The 21,665-nt window shown below is 36.2% G+C and overlaps 1 protein-coding gene across 4 annotated transcripts in view; it reads left to right on the top strand.

Moving 5' to 3' along the window:
* The window catches only part of MARCHF1 (membrane associated ring-CH-type finger 1), an 820,299-nt gene that overhangs the window by 548,441 nt on the left and 250,193 nt on the right, over positions 1 to 21,665 (top strand). The window lies entirely within an intron of this gene.

Raw genomic sequence — 21,665 nt, 5'->3', positions numbered from 1 at the left:
GGCACTTCCGAGTTTGCAGATTGTTCCCAAGAAAGTGAAAAAAACGAAACTAGAATTAGGGGGATCTCTGGAGAATCACGTTATTTAAGGGGCTGGTGACGAAGAATCCTAAAAGAGTCTTCAAAAAATGGGGGTAAAGAATTTTAACAAGGTAAGGGGAAGACAAGGAAGGAGGGCTTCTACGGGTGAGCCCCGAGTTTGTGCTGGTGCTGTGACTGTTTAAAGCACCAAGGACTCTGTCCACAGCAGCTGACATGCTGGCATGGGACGCCCAAAGGCCAGAATTCTGCGCGCAGCCCTGTGCTCCAAAGCTGTCAGACGCGCGTGCTCGCCAGCGCAAAGAAAGTCGGCGGCCTCGTGTCTTACCTCTTGAACTTCACGTCCTCACATTTTTCAGCTAGGAAAATCGAACTGAAATTTGGTGTTGAACACTTTTTTTCGTGTTGCCTCTGCCCTGCAGTAAGTTTAATTTGGGGGGTTCAAAAGTGCCATGCCAGATTTTGCTTGGCAGTGGCTGCTTTGGAGTCTAAGAATGTTTGATCTTACGTCTTTTAGAAACCGTATTTTTAGGTTTACTAATTACCGACTTGCCAACTTGCTGAATCTTGAAGAAAGAGTGTGTGTGTGTGTGTGTGAGTGTGTGTGTGTGTGTGTGTATCTTCACAGATTTCCATCTTGCCTTCGTGGATAATGCAGGTAACCCCGTTGTCTGGGCCATTATCCAAAGGTGAAAAAATAAGCTTTTCAAAGCCTCCTTCGGAATGCGTAACTTTATTACAGTCATTTCAATATTGGAATCATTGAAATTTCCAAAAGAGTTGTGTTCTCTCATTAAAGTGAGTGATTTGAAACACAAGGCGCTAAGAGTCAATGACAGACATGCAGCTAAGGATGAAGACAGGACAGGGAACAGATCAGACAGGAATGCTTCAGGGAAAAATAGAGGTGCAAGTAAGTCATTTCTACATTTTTAGTGTTCTAATGCACCAGTGGGCATTAGTACAAACTTTGGATTTCTACTCTATGAATGACTCATTCACCTTTGCATGGACTGTTATTTTATTATAGTCATAGATCTCTGGGAGATAAAATCTCTTCTGTTTTCTCACAAGAGGTGGGAAAACAGGAAAGTTTTAATTACGTTGATTTAGTCTGGTGGTTTTTTTGCTTAATTTAACTGAAAGTTTAATTACTGACCTCTAATTTTTCGTTTAGAGCTTCCCATATTCTTTTAGTTCAATATTTCTTTTTTTTTAGGTTTCATAGAAAAGTTTTAATTCAATTCAAAGTAATAGACAATAGAGAATTTTGTTTTGCACAGTATATACAACTTGATTTTTTTAAATATTTTTTCTACTTTCTTTTTTATTGAAGTGTAGTTGATTTACAATACTGTGTTAGTTTCAGGTGTACTGCACAGTGATTCAGTTATACATGCATATGTATATATATATAATATATAAATATATATAATGTATATAATATATATAAAATATATAATATATATTATACATATATATAATATATAATATATATTATATACATAATATATATTATATACCTTTTCAGATCTTTTCCCTTATAGCTTATTACAAAATATTGAGTATAGTTCTTGTTAGAGTAGGTTCTTGTTGGTTATCTATTTTACATATAGTAGTGCATATATGTTAATCTCAACCTTCTAATTTATCCCTCCCCTCCTCCCCTTTGGTAACCATAAGTTTGTTTTCTATGTCTGTTTCTGTTTTGTAAATAAGTTCGTTTGTATCTTTTTTTTTTAGGTTTCACATATAAGTGATATCACATGATATGTGTCTTTCTCTTTCTGACTTACTTTACTTAGTATGATCATCTCTAGGTCCATCCATGTTGCTGCAAGTGGCATTCTTTCTTTTTTATGGCCGAGTAATATTCCATTGCATATTTCTATTAAACGGTGGTTTGCAAACTTTGGTGTGCTTCCGAACCCCCTGGAGAGCTTGTCCCAAACCCTAGAGTCTCTGATTGAGTAGGTCTGGGTGGTACCTCTCAAGTTCTCAAGATGATGTTGACAGTGCGGATCTGAGGACTGCATCTAGAGAGCCAGTGCTGCAGAAAACTGATTGTGACTCAAAAATAAAGGTCCTTGATGTGGTTACTTTTCAGATATTTCGGTTCTTGGTTTTAAAGTCAACCGTGTCTCTGGATGTTGGCTGCTTAGAGTTAGAAATTTGTGAGTCCCCCAGGAATACCGTTTTATGAGTGAGTGGCGATGTTATGAGTAGTGCTGTTGTGGTTCCATAATGGCAGTTCTTTAAACAGATCATCCCACTGTGATCTTAGTTTGGCTCAAGAGCTGCTTCTCGAAGATGATTTTGTCTCAATCAGAGTGCACTTTAAGCATTAATGTGAAAAGTGAGGCCATACTGGAAGTAAATAAATAAAATCATGCCTGCCATGCTGCATGTCTTAAGAAGCTACTGTTTCAGCCGCAGAAATGAGAAATCCAATGCTTGGCTTACAAGTGACTTCAAACAACTCTTCCAAGATAATCTCTTGTATTTGTGTAAGTATAAGAATATACTTACATAGAAATATTTTGGTAAAATACATTCTTGACTTTGCAATGGGGATTAAAGACTGAATTTAATATTCTCCCCCAATCCACATGGAATTGAAACGAAAAGATACAAAAGACCATTACATTGGGAGAAAGCCTGACTTAAGCTTCAAGTAGAGATGCCTACCACCTTTTACTAACAGTATAATAATCTCAAGTGGGTACTGCATTTGAGCTGTATGCAAAGTATTACATTAAGGAGAGTGTGATTGCAAAGTTAAGAGCTATTTAACACTTGGCAGATCTAATTAAAATGCAAAGTTTAGAGACACCTCTAAATTCAGGAGACTCTTTGAATACATGTTTTACATTAAGAAAACATTATTTTAAAATATTCAAAATAGACTTACTTCCCAATGTTGCATAGCTGTGAAGACCACTTCTTCCAGAAATTCCAACTGGAGTTTTAGCACGAATTCAACAGACATGGAAGTCTAGAGTCAGAGGAAACACCTTAAAATGAGGCTTAATGGGGTGAATCAGGTAGTAAATGAGTGTTTCCTTTACCACTTGAATGTGAGGCAAGAAGTCATTTTTGTATGTGAAAGAGAAGTTCTAAATTAGTATTAGGATCATCAGGACAATGACTTTATATTAACACTGCATTCCCTGTGATTGGAGCAAAGCACCTGTATTTCTTTAACTGATTCATCTTATTATTCTCACCAGAGGAAAGAGAATAATTTATCTTTTTTATAAATCAAATAAGATCCTGTTAGTATTATGTTCAAAGTTACAGAGTACAGACCCTGGGCAAATCAAGGGAAATTTTGGTCAATGATTTCCTCTCAAGACTTGAATGTATCTAATGTATGTTCAAAATTACTTTTGCTTTTCAATTTCAAATCCTTCCTCTCCATTACAAAGAAATCATCTTAAAAATACTCCTGTAAAAAAATCCTGAAACTGAGAAACTATATTCTGGATATAGCAATTAAAACTAGGAATGAAAACATACACATGCCACACCATGGATGACTCTCAAGATCTTGTGTTAAGTGAAAGAAAAAGACACAAAAAGTGTATTCATTGTTATTCTAGTTGTATGAAGTTAGAGAACAGGCAAAATTAATGGAATGTGATAGAAGTACAACTAATAGTCACCTCTTAGGAAGAGGAATTGACTGGGAAGAGGAAAGAGCAAGCATGGGTTGCTGAAGATGTGTATTTTGATCTGACTACACATGCTGGTGTGTACAAATGTAACACTTCATTGTGCTGTATACTTAAGATTAGTACATCTCGCCAAATTTATGTTATACCTTAATAAAAAATAAAGTAAAAGCAAGTCACTGTAGGTAATTTATTTCAGTGACACAACTCAAAATATTTAAACATAGCATCGTGAAAATAGAACAAAAATCAGAGTTTATTTAGAGATTTTCAGGAAACTGGTAGATAGGTAGATACCCAGGGACATTTTCTTCAGAAACTGGTGCCTCAAATATTACAGCCCGTCCTTGTGTTGACTTTTGGATGATTCCTAACAGTCCATTTGAAATCCTTCCGTGATCAAAAATTCATGGATTGTCTGTAACTAAAAAAAAAAAAAAAAAAAAAATTTAGGATTTGTCCTTTATAAGTTCTGGGTAAAAGATTAGCCAGAATGTATAGGTGGCTTTTTTTTTTTTTTTTTTTTTTTCGGCTTTCTTTCAAAAGCAAACTATAACCTTTGTTCTCTCTCTAATCCACAAGTGATATGGAGATGGTATTACAGATTCTTTAAGATATCCAGTGGAAAGATGGGAGCGTTAGTGAGTGTGTTCTGTGAGTGTCAGTTATAGCCAAGGTGGTATTCTTCCCGTGAATATTTCAGTTCATGGCATTGGGCTCGTCTACAGAACTTAAGAGGAAGATCACTGATTTCAGAGCCACCTTGAGCTTCTCAATTATTATCTGTTTGCTGATGTGAAATCTGGGCTTGTTTCCTGGAGTTTGGAGAAGTTGAAGACATCTTACCCAACGTCTTTTCCCTGATGGAACATCTACAATGGTATTATCATTTTAAAAGTTTTCAATTTCTTTTTGCAATGATTCTTGATGTTCTGCGGAGTCAGAAAACTTTATCTGTAAAAAATCAGTTTTAAAAGTAAATCATGTCAGAATAATTATCTAAAGTCTCAATATCAGATGATACATTGTTGTTTCTTGCTTAAATGTAGGGAAAAGGAAGTCAAATATATTTTATCATAGAATATAGCCTAGAATTATGTTTATATATTTTTTTTATTGTTACCAGAATCCTGTGTTTAAGACTATTGAGAGGAGATGGGAGAGAGGTGTTTTATATGGCTCAATGCCTATTAATTTGTATTTAAGGTACTATTGTAAAGAGAAAAGGAATTATATGTTGTGTGTTTTAATAAAGTAGAGTACCAGAGGAAAATGATGTTGAAAAGACAGGATATGTGCCAATAAAATAATAAATAGTGGTTTATAATTAATAACATAATTTAAAATAATTAAAATTAAAATTAAGACTGTTACATTTTTAGTTTAATTCTTCACGATTAAAAATCAAATAATGGTTAGAGCCTCATTTTTAAGCTCTGTAAAGATACTGAGTGTTGTGAAGAATTTTTTTCTTAGAATCTAGTGAAGAAACATCAAATATTAGTAGGTGTGGACATTTGTTTTTTTATTATTAAGCTTCAGTTGACTTAGGCTTATATACCTTTATACATGCTGGTTCATACTTGCCTGATTTAGCAAATAATTAAATCTATTATTTTATTTGTGCCTTTTTGAATATTCTCAGACATTATATTCACTTTTAGAAGGGTATACAACATTTTTGCAAGCATGCTAGAAAATGTACATTCTTTCATCAGTAGAGCTTAGAAATTAAGGAGTGCCCAGAGACAATGCTTTGTCAGAATCATCAGAAATTATTCACTGAGAATCTCTTTGAAAGTGCTTAGATGAGTGCGATCTCACAGAACTTCTGTGATGATGGAAATGTTCTGTCTGTACTACACAAAAAGATAGCTGCTAGCCACATGTAGCTATCAAGCATGTGCAATGTGCCTAATATAAATAGGAAAACAAATACTTAATTTTATTTAACTTAAATTTAAATATCATGTGGCTGGTTGCTATTGCATTGGACAGTGCAGCTTTAAATATAAAAAATCAAGCAGAGGGCTTCCATGAAGACAGCAGTACTACCTGACACTATCACTGAGAAGATTAAACGACCTAAAATGGTGAGGTGCATACATAGTGCCTGGTCCATACTAGATGTTGTACTTAAGTCACTTTCCTTCCTTTCCTTTTGTAATTCAGTACTTAACCAGTACTGCTGATCCTTGAGATTTGTTGACTTTTCTACTATTTTTATAGTTTGTTCGTTGTTCTCTCTTTATGTTCCCCTAAAATTCTCTCTCTTGTTTAACTAAACAGTCCATTTTACTTTTATTTGTACTTATCTACTCTTTTGTTTTCTCCTTCCCTTCGTGACGGGAAAGGCTACTCAACAATTACTTTTCTTTCCCCAAATGCTCTATCCTGAGTATAAATATGACCTGGAAATGAACTTGCTTGATTAGAATTTGGCATTGAGTGCAGGGAAATAAGTCTGCCCTGATAACGTGTAACCATCTCCCAGACCTCATGTAATGTAGAGGTCCAAATACCCCCTCAAAATGAGAATCAAATGTAAAGTGATATTACACTCGTAATGCTCCCAAGTGCAAATACGTATCCACTCTTAAAGAATACACCTTCAACTGAGGCCTCCAAGAACTTCCAAAAGTTCCAAGAAACGTGAGCTTTGAGATTAAAATCACACACAAACACAAACTCACAAACTCTCACAAGAATGCACACAAGAAGCAACAAGGACCACAGAATAAGGCCCAGAAAATTTAGAAGTTGAAATGACCAGGCACAGAATATTAAATACCTATGTTAAAAAAAGTAAAAGAGAAACTAGAAATTATGTGTAAGAAAGAAGAGATTATTTTAAAAATCAACAGAATTAGAAAAGAGTCAAATGAAACTCTATAAATTTAAAAATATAATTAAGACTAAAAACTCAATGGACAAGTTAGAAACATTAAATGTAGCTCAAGAAATTAGTGGAGTGTCAAACCAAATACCCAAAATGCAACACAGAGAGAAATAAATGTAAATTATAAAAGAGATTTTAATCAAAACTGGGAATACTGTCTAATATATATCCATCTTGAGTTCTGAAAGGAAATAGAAAGAAATGGTATGTGGAAATATTTGAAGAGATAAATTTGGCAACTTCAAGAGTTGTTGAAAAACACTAATCCCAGATCAGGAAGCCCAAATAATCTCAAATGGAATAAACACACACACACACATACACACACACACACACACACACCATATCACAGTGAAGCTGCATAATACCAAAGACAGAAAGAGCTTAAAGAGCATCCACAGAGAAGAGATAGACCCCTTAGAAAGGACCACAGACTTCCCGACAGCAAGAATGGAAGCTTCAGGCAGTAGAAAAATATCCTCAATATATCTGGAGGAAAAAAATAAACTCAGCAAATATGAACTACATTTCAAAAATGGGGTGAAATAAAGACAAAGAGAAATAAAAGCGTTTGCTACCAGTAGACCATTGTGAAAGGAAATTCACTGGTATGCCTCTGACATTAAAAAATAATCCTAAATAGAAGGAATTAGATAAGACTAGCATAAAGGTGTGAGATGTGGTCAGATTTAAAACATTCTTAGGCCATTTATTGTTTAGGAGGAAAGTAAATGTGTTCTATACTTCATACTTTATTAAGTAGGAAGATTAAAAGCTGTATAACTAATTAAAAAAAAGAGCAAAGAATGTAATTACCAAAGAGTGAAGGGAAAAGAATAGAATGAGGAGTAGTCCAAAATAAGTCCAGAAAAATGGTGGGAATAAATATCAAAATAGATATAAATGAAATATACTCACTAATTAAAAGAGAAAAAATGTCAGACTATATTAAAACATACATAAACATAATGATGTACTATTTTTAAGAGATGCACCTAAAACTTGACATGGAAAAGACAAAAGATAGCAAGGTGGATGTAAAGCTAAACATCACCCCTTTAACCTTTCTCTGCTGCTGGCTAAAACAAAAACAAAAACTGGTGTGGCAGTAGTAATGTCAGACAAATTAAACTTTAAGTCAAATTTATTGCTAGAGATAAAGCCTGGCTACAGTTGATAAAAGTTTCAGTTTCCTAGGAGAGCGTGATAACTATAAATTTACATATGTTAAATATTCTTCATAACTTGACAGAATTACATGGAATACTTGCTAAGTCATCATCATAAGGGGAAATTTTTAACATATTCTATTAGTAAATGATAGATGGAGAAAACAATAAAGCTAAAAAAGACCTTAACAGCATAATGTGAATATTTAACAAGACTGCACTTCTATACAGGCATACCTTGTTTTATTGTGCTTCCCAGATATTGTATCTTTTACAAATTGAAGGTTTGCAGCAGCCCTGTGTTATACAGGTTTGTCAGTGCCATTTTTCCAACAGCATTTACTCACTTCAGTCTGTGTCGCGTTTTGGTTATTCTTGCAATATTTCAAGCTTTTTCATTATTATTACATTTGTTATGATGATCTTCAATGTTACAATTGTAATTGTTTTGGGGTGCCATGAACTGTGCTCATGTAAGATGGCAAACTGAATCAATAAATGTCATGTGTGTTATAAATGAATTCTGTAAAACTGCAGGATACAAGATTAATATTCAGAAATCTGTTGTTTTTCTATACACTAATAATGAACTATCAGAAAAAGAAAGTGAGAAAAAGAAAGTGAAAAAATCTTATTTAAAATCATATCAAAAAGGTAAAATACCTAGAAATAAGCTTAACCAAGAAGCTTATACTCTGAAAATTACAAAACACTGATGGAGGCATTTGAAAATGATACAACAACATGGAAAGATATCCAGTGTTCTTGGATTGGAAAATTTACATTGTTAAAATGGCCATACTGCCCAAAGCCATCTACGGATTTAATGCAATCCCTATCAAAATACCCATGACATCTTTCACAGAATTAAAACAAACAATGCTCAAATTTACATGGAACTATAAAAGACACCAAATTGCCAAAACAATTTTGAGAAAAGAGAACAAAGCTGGAAATATCACACACCTTGACTTCGGACCATACAACAAAGCTATAGTAATCAAAACAGCAAAGCACTGGTACAAAAACAGACACATAGAGAGTCCAGAAATAAACCCACACACTTATGTTCAATTAATCGACAACAAAGGAGGCAAAAATATACAATGGAGAAAAGACAGTTTCTTCACTAAGTGGTTCTGGGAAAACTGGACAGCTACATGTAAAAGAATGAGATTAGAACATTTTAGCACACGATATACAAAAAATAAACTCAAAATGGATTAAAAACCTACATGTAAGACCTGAAACCATAAAATTCCTAGAAAAGAACATAGGCAGAACACTCTTTAACATAAATTGTAGCAATATTTTTTTGAGTCTGTCTCCTAAAGCAACAGAAACGAAAACAAAAATAAACAAATGGAACCTAATTAAACTTTAAAGCTTTTACACAGTGAAGGAAACCATCAACAAAATGAAAAGACAACCTCCTGAATGGGAGAAAATATTTGCAAATGATATGACTCAAAATCAAAATAGTTAAACAATATGATTAATAAATGGGCAGAAGCCCTGAATAGACGTTTTTCCAAAGAAGACATACAGATGACCATCAGGCACATGAAAAGATGCTCAGCATTGCTAATCAACAGAGAAAAGCAAATCAAAACTATAATGAGTTACCACCTCACACCAGTCAGAATGGCTATCATCAAAATTTCTACAAATAACAAATGCTGAAGAGGGTGTGGAGAAAAGAGAAACCTTGTGCACCATTGGTGGGAATGTAAATTGGTATAGCCACTGTGAAAAACAGTATGGAGTGTTCTCAAAAAATCAAAAATACAACTACCATATGATCCAGCAATTCCACTCCTGGTATATATCCTAAGAAACTAAAAACACTAATTCAAGAAGGTACATGCACCCCAAGGTTCATAGCAGCATTATTTACAATAGCCAAGATATGGAAGCAACCTAAGTGTCCATAAAGAGATGAATGGATAAAGATGTTTTGAGATATATATAAAATGGTGTATTAGCCATAAAAAGAATGAAATTCTGTCATTTGCAACAACATGGATAGACATAATTAGTATTATGCTTAGTAAAATAAGTCAGAGAAGGAAAAATATTCTATGTTATCACTTATATGTGGAATTTTAAAAAATAAAACAAATGAATATATATAACAAAATAGAAAAAGGCACACAGATATAGAGAAAAAACTAGTGGTTACCAGTGGGGAGAGGGAAGGAGGAGGGGCAAGATATGAGTAAGGGATTAGGAGATATAAACTACTACGTATAAAATAGATAAGCAACAAGGATACACTATATAGTATAAGGAAATATGGCCATTCTTCTGTAACAGGTCTAAATGGAGTATAATCTATAAAAATATTAAATCACTATATTATATATCTGAAACAAATATAATATTGTGCATCAACTATACTTCAATAAAAAAATAAAAATAAGTGTTGTGTGTATTCTGACTGCTCCATCGACCAGACATTCCCCCATCTCTCTCCCTCTTCTCAGGTCTATTTCCAGTGGCACAGCAATATTGAAATTAGGTCAGTTAATAACCTTACAAGAAAGAGTCACATGTTTCCCACTTTAAAACAGAAACTAGAAATAAATAAGCTTAATGAGGAAGGTATGTTGAAAGCTGAAATAGGCCAAAAGCTGGGCCTCTTGCACCAGATGGCCAAGTTGTGAATGCAAAGGAAATGCTCTTAAAGGAAATTAAAATGATCCTCCAGGGAACACATAAATGATAAGAAAGTGAAACAGCCTTATTGCTGATATGGAGAAAGTTTTAGTGGTCTGGATAGAACATCAAAGCAGCCATAACATCCCTTTAAGACAAAGCCTAATCCAGAGCAAGGGCCTAACTTTCTTTCTTTTGTGTGTGTGGTCAAATAAAAGATATTACCATTTATTATTAGCAATTAGAAAATTTCCACATCTTGCTCCAATTACATAGATTTAGCAAATTCTCCAATTACTATGCATTCTCCAATGGGATGAACTGATTTATTGTTACCTTCCTGTGTGCCTTCCAGTCTTTTTTAACATCTTTATTGGAGTATAACTGCATTACAATGTTGTCTTAGTTTCTGCTGTACAGCAAAGTGAATCAGCGATATGTATACATATATCCCCATATGCCCTCCCTCTTGTGTCTCCCTCCCACCCTCCCCATCCCACCCCTCTAGGTGGTCACAAAGCACCGAGCTGATCTCCCTGTGCTATGCGGCTGCTTCCCACTAGCTATCTATTTTACATTTGGTAGTGTCTATATGTCCATGCTACTCACTCACTTCATCCCAGCTTCCCCTTCCCCTAGGTTTCTTTAATTCTATGAAGGCTGGCAGAAATTAAGAAACTGCAAAATAAAAAAAAGTTGGAAGGCAGCAAAGGTTGGTTCATGAGGTTCAAGGTAAGAAGCCATCTCCATAACATGAAAGTGCAAGGTGAAAAAGCAAGTGCAGATATAGAAGCTGCAGCAAGGTATCCAGAAGATTTAGCTAATTCATGAAGTTGGCTACACAAAACAACGGATTTTCAATGTAGACAAAACAATCTTCTACTGGAAGAAGATGCCATCTAGAACTTTCATAGCTAGAGAGGAGAAATCAATGCCTGGCTTCGAAGCTTCAGAGGACAGGCTGACTCTCTTGCTGGGGGTTAATGCAGCTGGTGACTTTACGTTGAGCAAGTGCTCATTTACCCTCTGAAAATCCTAGGGCCCTTAAAAATTATGCTTAGTCTACTCTTCCTGTGCTCTATACATGGAACAACAAAGCCTGAATGACAGCACATCTCTTTACAACACGGTTTACTGAATATTTTTTTAATAGATCTTTATTGGAGTGTAATTGCTTCACCATGCTGTGTTAGTTTCCATAGCACAACAATGGGAATCAGCCATATGCACACATATCCCCTCCCTCTTGAGCCTCCCTCCCACCCTCCCTATCCCACCCCTCTAGGTGGTCACAAAGCACCGAGCTGATCTCTCTCTGCTATGTGGCTGCTTCGCACCAGCCAACTGTTTTACACGTGGTAGTGTGTATATGTCAGTGCTACTTTCACTTCACCCCAGCTTCACCCTCCCAGCCCATGTCCTCAAGTCCATTCTCTATGTCTACCTCTTTATTCCTGCCCTGCAACTAGGTTCATCAGTACCGTTTTTTTTCTTTAGATTCCATATATATGTGTTAGCATATGGTATTTGTTTTTCTCTTTCTGATTTACTTCACTCTGTATGACAGACTCTAGGTCCATCCACCTCACTACAAATAACTCAGTTTCATTTCCTCTTATGGCTGAGTAATATTCCATTGTATATATGTGCCACATCTTCTTTATCCATTCTTCCATCGATGGACACTTAGGTTGCTTCCATGTCCTGGCTATTGTAAATAGTGCTGCAGTGAACATTGTGGTACATCCCCAGTAGTGGGACTGCCGGGTCATACAGTAGTTCTATTTTTAGTTTTTTAAGGAACCTCCATACTGTTTTCCATAGTGGCTATATCAATTTACATTCCCATCAACAGTGCAGGAGGGTTCCCTTTTCCCCACACCCTTTCCAGCATTTATGGTTTCTAGATTTCTTGATAATGGCCATTCTGACTGGTGTGAGGTGATACCTCATTGTAGTTTTGATTTTCATTTCTCTAATAATTAGTGATGTTGAGCATCTTTTCATGTGTCTTTTGGCCATCTGTATGTCTTCCTTGGTCAAATGTCTATTTAGGTCTTCTGCCCATTTTTGGGTTGAATTGTTTGTTTTTCTGATATTGAGCTCCCTGAGCTATTTGTATATTTTGGAGATTAATCCTTTGTCTGTTGTTTCATTTGCAAATATTTTCTCCCATTCTGAGTGTTGTCTTTTTGCCTTATTTATGGTTTCCTTTGCTGTGCAAATGCTTTTAAGTTTAATTAAGTCCCATTTGTTTATTTTTATTTCCGTTATTCTAGGAGGTGGGTCAAAAAAGTTCTTGCTGTGGTTTATGTCAAAGAGTGTTTTTCCTAAGTTTTCCTCTAAGAGTTTTATAGTGTCTGGTCTTACATGTAAGTCTTTAATCCATTTGGAGTTTATTTTTGTGTGTGGTGTTAGGGAGTGTTCTAATTTCATTCTTTAACATGTAGCTGTCCAGTTTTCCCAGAACCACTTATTGAAGAGGCTGTCTTTTCTCCATGTATGTTCTTGCCTCCTTTGTCATAAATTAGGTGCCTATATGTGCATGGGTTTATCTCTGGGCATTCTATCCTGTACCATTAATCTATGTTTCTGACCACAACACTATGAGACTGGAAATCAGTTACAGGACAAAAACTGTGAAAAAAACACAAATACATGGAGGCTAAACAATATGCTACGAAATAACCAAGAGATCACTGAAGAAATCAAAGAAGAAATAAAAAAATAGATAGAAACAAATGACAATGAAAACACGACGACCCAAAACCTATGGGACTCAGCCAAGGCAGTTCTAAGAGGGAAGTTTATACCAAGTCAGTCTCACCTCAAGAACCAAGAAGAATCTCAAATAAACAATCTAACCCTACACTTAAAACAACTAGAGAAAGAAGAGCAAAGAAAACCCAAAATCAGTAGAAGGGAAGAAATCATAAAGATCAGAGCAGAAATAAATGAAATAGAAACAAAGGAAACAATAGCAAAAATCAGTAAAACTAAAAGCTAGTTCTTTGAGAAGATAAACAAAATTGATAAACTCGTAGCCAGACTCCTCAAGAAAAAAAGGGAGAGGATGCAAATCAACAAAATTTGAAATGGAAAAGGAGAAATCACAACCGACACTGCAGAAATACAAAGGATTATAGGAGACTACTACAAACAACTATATGCCAATAAAATGGACAACCACGAAGAAATGGACAAATTCTTGGAAAGGTACAATTTTCCAAGACGGAACCAGGAAGAATTAGAAAATATAAACAGACCTATCACAAGTAATGAAATGGAAACCATAATTAAAAATCTCCCAACAAACAAAAGTCCAGGACCAGATGTCTTCACAGGCGAATTCTATCAAACATTTAGAGAAGAGTTAACACCAATCCTTCTCAAAGTCTTCTAAAAATTTTCAGCGGGAAAAACACTCCCAAATTCATTCTATGAAGCCACCATCACCCTGATACCAAAGCCAGAAAAGATATTACAATAAAAGAAAATTATAGACCAATATCACTGATGGACATAGATGCAAAAATCCTGAACAAAATACTAGCAAACAGAATCCAACAGTACATTAAAAGGATCATACACCATGATCAAGTGAGATTTATCCCAGGGATGCAAGGATTCTTCAGTATCGGCAAATCAATCAATGTGATACACCACATTATCAAATTAAGGACTAAAAACCATATGATCATCTCAATAGATGCAGAAAAAGCTTTTGACAAAATTCAACACCATTTATGATAAAAACTCTCCAGAAAATGAGCATAGAGAGAACCAACCTCAACATAATAAAGGCCAGATATGACAAACCCACAGCAAGCATCATACTCAATGGTGAAAGACTGAAAACATTTCCACTAAGATCAGGAACAAGACAAAGTTGCCCACTCTCACCACTGTTATTCAACATAGTTTTGGAAGTCCTCGCCACAGAAATCAAAGAAGAAAAAGAAATAAAAGGAATACAAATTGGAAAAGAAGAAGTAAAATTGTCACCGTTTACCAATGACATGATACTGTACATAGAGAATCCTAAAGATGCCACCAGAAAACTACTAGAACTAATCAGTGAATTTGGTACAAAATTAATGCACAGAAATCTTGGGCATTCCTATACACCAACAATGAAAAATCAGAAAGAGAAATTAAGGACACACTCCCATTTACCACTGCAACAAAAAGAATAAAATACCTAGGCATAAACCTGCCTAAGGAGGTGAAAGACTTGTACTCTGAAAACTATATAACACTGATGAAAGAAATCAATGACATAAACAGATGGAGAAATATACCATGATCTTAGATTGAAAGAATCAATATTGTGAAAATGACTATACTACCCAAAGCAATCAACAAATTCAATGCAATCCCTCTCAAACTACCAATGACATTCTTCACAGAATTAGAACAAAAAATTTTACAATTCATATGGAAACACTAAGGACCCCGAATAGCCAAAGGAATCTTGAGAAAGAAAAACGGAGTTGGAGGAATCAGGCTCCCTGACCTCAAACTATACCACAACACTACAGTAATCAAGAGAGTATGGTACTGGTACTGAATATTTTAAGTGCACTTTTTTTTTTTTTTTTTTTTTTTTTTTTTGCGGTACGCGGGCCTCTCACTGTTGTGGCCTCTCCCGTTGTGGAGCGCAGGCTCCGGACGCGCAGGCTCAGCGGCCACGGCTCATGGGCCCAGCAGCTCCGCGGCATGTGGGATCTTCCCGGACCGGGGCACGAACCCGTGTCCCCCGCATCGTCAGGCGGACTTTCAAACACTGCGCCACCAGGGAAGCCCTTAAGTGCACTATTGAGAACTACTACTCAGGAAAAAAAAAATTCCTTTCAAAATATTACTGCTCGTTGACAATGCACCTGGTCACCCAAGAACTCTGATGGAGAAGTACAGCTAGATTAATGTTGCTTTCGTGCCGTTAACTCAACATCCCTTCTGCAGCCTATGGATCAAGGAGTAATTTTTATTTCAAGTCTTATTATTTAAGAAATACATTTCATAAGGCTATAGCTGCCATAGAAAGTGATTCCTTATTTAGATCTGGGCAAAGTCGACTGAAAACCTCTGGAAAGGATTCCCCATCCTAGACACCATTAAGAATGTTTGTGTTTCATGGGAAGAGGTTAAAATATCACCATTAACCAGAGTTTGGAAGAAGTTTATTCCAACCCTCAAGGACAACTTAGAGGGGTTCAAGATTTCAGTGGCGGAACTAATCGAAGATGTGGTGGAAATGTCAGGAGAATTCGAATTAGACATGGAGCCCAAAGATGTAACTGAATGGCTGCAATGAATGGCTGCAATCTCATGGAAAAATTTTAACACATGAAGAGTTTCTTCATATGGATGAGCAAAGAAAGTGGTTTCTTGAGGTGGAATCTACTCCTGGTGAAGATGCTGTGAAGGTTGCTGAAATGACAATAAACGATTCAAAATATTACATAAACCTAGTTGATAAAGCAAGTGGCAGGGTTTGAGAGGATTGACTCCAATTTGGCAAGAAGTTCTACTGTGGGTAAAATGCCATCAAAGAGCATTGCACGCGTGCTGCAGCGAAAGTGTTCCTGAAAGGAAGAGTCATTGTCGTATTTTAAAAATTGCTCCCGCTACCCCCGTCTTCAGCATCGACCACCCTGATCAGTGAGCAGCCAGCAACATGAAGGCAAGACCCTCCACCAGCAAAAACATTATGACTCATTAAAGGCTCAAAGGAGGGTTAACATTTTTTAGCAATAAAGTATTTTTAGTTAAGTTATGTACATTTTTTAGGCATCACGCTATTGCAATGTAGCGTGAACATAACTTTCATATGCACTAGGAAACCAAAAAATTCATGTAACTTGCTTTACTGCGATATTCATTTTATCACGGTAGTCTGCAATGGAGCCTGCAATATTTCTAAGGTATGCCTACACAAGTAAAAATTTGTTAGAAAATATTCTTAAAATACCTGCAAATTCATCCAACCAGAAATGTGTAGCATCTTTTATTGAAACACACCGAAAAAAGATTAAATAAATATAATTGGATAGAAAAAATCAATTTCACAAACAGATTTTTATGAATCTGTAGATGCAATTCCATTCCAGTGTAGTTTGTTCTGCAGCTTGATAAAATGAGTCCCAAATATATATGGAAAGAAAATAGGTGAAGAATAATCAAGACATGGTAGGAAGAGAAGAACATTTAACACCCAAATCATTTTTCCTATATATTTTTATGTACTCTATTTCAGAACATTTATTTTAAAAAACTAACAGTGTAAATCTGAGGCTCATAGCTCTGCAGAATTGACAACTGAAAATGAGGATATTTTACCATTTTATATATGGAACTCAATAGTTATTCGCTTTTTGCAGTAAAATATATTTTAATATAAGTGGAATGCATGTGTAATCAGGGGAATTTGGCATATACAGAAAGCATGCAGAAATAAATAAAAATCGTCAGGATCCAGGTTAAGCATCATGAACATCAATATACTTCTAGCCTTTTTCTCTGCGAACGTGTGCATCTGTTTGTGAATTTCTCCAGAATTACTGTTTTATTATAGATCCATTTGTGTTACACTTTTTCGTTGACTATTACAACTTTATTATTTGATGTGTTAGGAATTTTGGAAAAGTATACCTTTTACTATGAAAAAGTATAGTTGAAGCTGATGTGCTTGGCCAAGCAATTCTCGGCAGAAACAGCAATATTTTAGAAACTAAAACTTGAAAATGCATCAGAGGTTACATCCCCTGAAAGATATATAGTGTGCAGGAAGTATATATTTTTAGTAATCCAAACAAAAGGAGGGGGAAGACACAGGAAACATGTATTTCTTACACTAATGTCAGTCGGAATCGTCAGCACCCTGCAGCCCAGCTGCTGCTTTCATTTGTTCGTTATTAAAATGAAGGAATAAGGGTTTTCCTTAAGCAATTCCCTCTCAGAGGCTGTCCCCAATAATTTTCGTAAATGACATTTATTTTCACAATTACTGAGAGAGAAGATAGCATAGTGGACTTAATCGTGTGACTGAACACTTTCTACACTGTTCTTTCTATCACAAAAATCGAATTTATTTTCAAAGCCAGGAAATATCTTGAGTAGTGTTTCAAGGGAGAGGAAGGGGACATTTCTTAAAGGTTGAGAAATTCTTCCCTTGAGGTCCATATCTGTTCCTCCAGCTACTTGGGAAGAATTACAGGCCTGGGAATGGATCTGTTCTCCAGCAAGTAACTTTATAAATCCACCAATGCCAGTCACACCTGAGCCTTTTCGAAATGCTGTTGTCAATGTGTGAAATATATTCCTGTTACTACCTAAGTAGAGAGAATAGTACGATGATATTTTCATTGCCATGGCAACTTGCATCCCTAGATTGAAATGACATTTTTGACTGTTCTACTTTTCATTTAGGGATAACATTTTTTTACAGTTTAATCGAAAATGGCAAATGGTGTTCAAACAAAGGGGCACTAAAATTTACTTAACACCTACTATATGTCAGGCATTGAGTTGAGTTGTTTGTACACACCATTGGGCATTGAGTTGAGTTGTTTGTACACACCATTGGGCATTGAGTTGAGTTGTTTGTACACACCATTGCATTCAGTTCTCCAAGGACTCTTGGACGGTAGTGCCATTTTAGGAGGAGACAGAGAAATTTCAGTACCTTGCTGTGCTTAAGGTCAAGTTATGTAGCAATGGTTATGCTACAAGTTATGTAGCAATTCCCAGGCCAGGGCCGCTTCACTGCTCCACACTTCTTCTTCCAAGCTTCCTCCCTGGATTCCTAGTCTAACTCTCCTCTGTAACTAACAAGCACCTTGTGAAACGCCAGTGTGTGCATTGCAATATTCATGGTTTTTTTTTTTTTTTTTTTTTAACATCTTTATTTGAGTATAACTGTTTTACAATAGTGGGTTAGTTTCTCCTTTACAACAATGTGAATCAGTTATACATATACATATGTTCCCATAACTCTTCCCTCTTTTGTCACCCTCCCTCCCACCCTCCCTATCCCACCCCTCTAGGTGGTCACTAAGTACAGAGGTGAACTCCCTGTGCTATGCTGTAGCTTCCCACTAGCTATCTAATTTACATTTGGTAGTGTGTATATGTCCCTGCCACTCTCTCACATCGTCACAGCTTACCCTTCCCCCTCCCCATATCCTCAAGTCCATGCTCTAGTAGGTCTGTGTTTTATTCCCATCCTACCACTAATCTCTTCATGACATTTTTTTTTTTTTTAGATTCCATATATATGTGTTAGCATACGGTATTTGTTTTTTAAGTGGTGTGGTTTTTCGTGTTTAATTCTAAATTCCATGTATAGCAAATTGCGTCTAAATCAGGATCGACTTGATTATGTTTTACTTCTCAGTTAAAATAGTTATTCAGATGCTTTCACTGCATGCCTTGTGCATTAGAAGACGATACCAATTAAGTAGTTAGGATTTCGCTGTACATATGATGAGGATTTAGTTATGTCACTATGGAAGAATTATATCTATACTTTAATACAAATTTACAGAGATAGATTGTGTGAAATGTGCCTTGCAAATATTAGATTTTGAAGATCAGCATGCATTTGTTGAACATAAGAGGATGTCTGTGTTGGATCAGAAGAGCAAAAGAACAAACATGAATTATATTTATAAGCCATCAAATTAAAATTCAGCTGATTGCTAAATTCTCCGTAGAATCTAAATATTATTTACTGAAAATTGGATATCATTTTCTTTACATTTTGTTGCAGAGATTTTTTTTTTAATCTCAAATAAAACAATGTAAAGACTTACGCAAAGAGAAGATCCTTTGTAGTAGACTTTAGGAGATATGTAAATAGTTTTGTTGTGATAATCCGTTAACCTAGAAGCACTGGTGGCAACTGCAGGAATGGAACACTGAAAATTCTGTTCATGGATTCTGTCTTTATGAAGCTGCAAGTGGAAGGAAGTGTTTTGATAGTAGAAAAAAGGTGACATCATGGTTTAAGAACCACATTTTTTTTTCCCCTCTTGATTCCCAACAAGAAAAGTTCTCAGAAACAGTTACGAGGGGCATTAGTATTTGAACGCAAGACCATTTCTACTAGAGTGACATGGGCATAAATGCAGAGAGGAAGCTTTTAAGGACTGGTGGGCGATGAAAGCAGAAAGCACAGGAGAAGTTTAGGAGTGAAGAGTAAATCAAAGGAAAGAGACAGATTGAAGGTGCAAGATTAGGTTGGAAAAGTTGTGTTGGTCTTTGGAGCCAGGAAGGAATGCCTGGGTGACTAGATCTGCTTTGTAAAGAGGAGGGGACCCTGTTCAGGAGCCCGGGCCTCAATCCTTATTCTGTAGTCCCGTAATACCCACCCTTGTTGATCAGGGGTGAGGTTTACACTGGTATGATGTCATAGTCTAACATAAAAACACTTTTGATTGACACGTTATTCTGAAGTTAATATGAATGTGTATAATTTCCAGAGTATGAAAAATGCTAAGATGTTATAACTCATATATAATTACCTTTGTCAGCTAAAAAAAAATGCACAGCCTAAAAGTTGAGTTATGTTTCATTCGGTGGACAAATCTCAGGACTTAAGCCCCAGGGCACAGCATCTTACATAACTCTGAGAAACTGTGATGAGGAAAGGAGGGCGCCAGGATATATAGGAGCGTTGTGCAGCAAAACCAGGGGTGGTCGGAACATAAAAAGATTACTATTAATAAAAAATAATATACAATACAATAAAACCAGCTCTCTCATGTTAACGGATTTAGCACTTCTCTATGTATGAGAAGATGCAAGAATCTGGGCTCACTGAAATCATTCCTTTGATGTGCACCTCAGGAATCTGGGGCCAGTATCCTGTGCTTCTCATCCTGAGTCTCCTTAGCGGGTACCAACAGGGGTGACTGCAGCAGCTGACTGCTACGTGGCAGGCATTCTTTGTTTCCGTCCCGAGCTCCCTCAGGGCTCACTGTGGGGGTGGCTGTAATGTGGTGGCTTGATGGCTGCAGCATCCTTTGTTCACTGATGTGGCAGGAGGCATTCTTAGTCAACACCTTTAAATGAAACTGTAGCCCTCAAAATAATTACTCTAGGGCATTCTTCGGGACTTCAGTCATACTATATATGGGCTTGGTTTGTACAAGGGACACATGATGGTGAAAACCCATCTGTGATAGAATAAATGCAACAGTAGAACACAAAATATAGGTTGGTAGGACGCCTGGGCTGGCGTCTTCTCTCTCCTTTTGACCTTTCCCGAATTCTTCCAGTTGGTGGTAGCTTGTGAGCTCCACATTCCTCAGCAGGACCTCCTGCTGTAAGAGAACTCATGCAAGTGGTTACTATTGGATCCGGCCAGGGTGGGCGGTTTCGGTCAGTGGTTCCCCTAACAATTTTTCTAAGAACTCTTCTTTGAATCTATCAGTTTCTAGGATAAGCTGAGTCTGATTTTACTCTGAGATGCAGGTGGTTTTTATTTCAGGTCTTTGTATAACCGAAGAGACATTATTAGTACCTAAGTGAAGTTTGTGTAGAGAGGCGAAATATTCTGCCTTCTGAGCCCTTATGAATATCCATCCTATGAATAGCGCTATGTTAGAAGGAGGACATGGGTTTTTGTTGTTTCAGCATCTTCTATCAAGTGGTTCGTTTTCATCCACATCACTAAGTAATTTAAAAGAGCCACTACCATTTGTCTTTCCAGGGCTGTGGACATTTGATTTCATGAATAACAATAAAGGCTTGTCTGACCTTTCGGGAAGATTAAAACAGTAGGAAAATAAAGCACTGTGAAGCTGGAAGCTTCTTTTAAAATTTCCTTATTGAACACGCTGAGCGAGTAATTACAATACCTTTACTTCTCATATTTTTTAATATCACCAGGGCCCAAGAATGCCAAGATCACAAAAAGACACTGTGCTCTCAGTCAATGACACTCTCAGTGAGAAAGGTCTCTGCATATATACGTTGAAGGTGAAATAATACCTTTTGTAACCTAACTTCCCAGGCCCTACATAGGTCAATCTTGTGTTTCATTCAAAGAATAACACCCAGAAGTAAAAATATTACATTTCTATTTAACCATCTCAAGGAAGAGTAATGGAGATTTAATATAAAACTCATCACATTTCTCAAAATCTTCCTTTTCTCATTCCTTCTGATCTCAAAGAACCCAAAGCCACCCCAAAGACTCCCTTTCTTGATGCTTCACTTT

Source organism: Kogia breviceps, chromosome 6 (genome assembly GCF_026419965.1).
Source record: "Kogia breviceps isolate mKogBre1 chromosome 6, mKogBre1 haplotype 1, whole genome shotgun sequence".
NCBI classification, from domain to species: Eukaryota; Metazoa; Chordata; class Mammalia; order Artiodactyla; family Physeteridae; genus Kogia; species Kogia breviceps.
The sequence above is the reverse complement of the archived record's forward strand: the minus strand, read 5'-3'. Positions and strand labels throughout refer to the sequence as shown.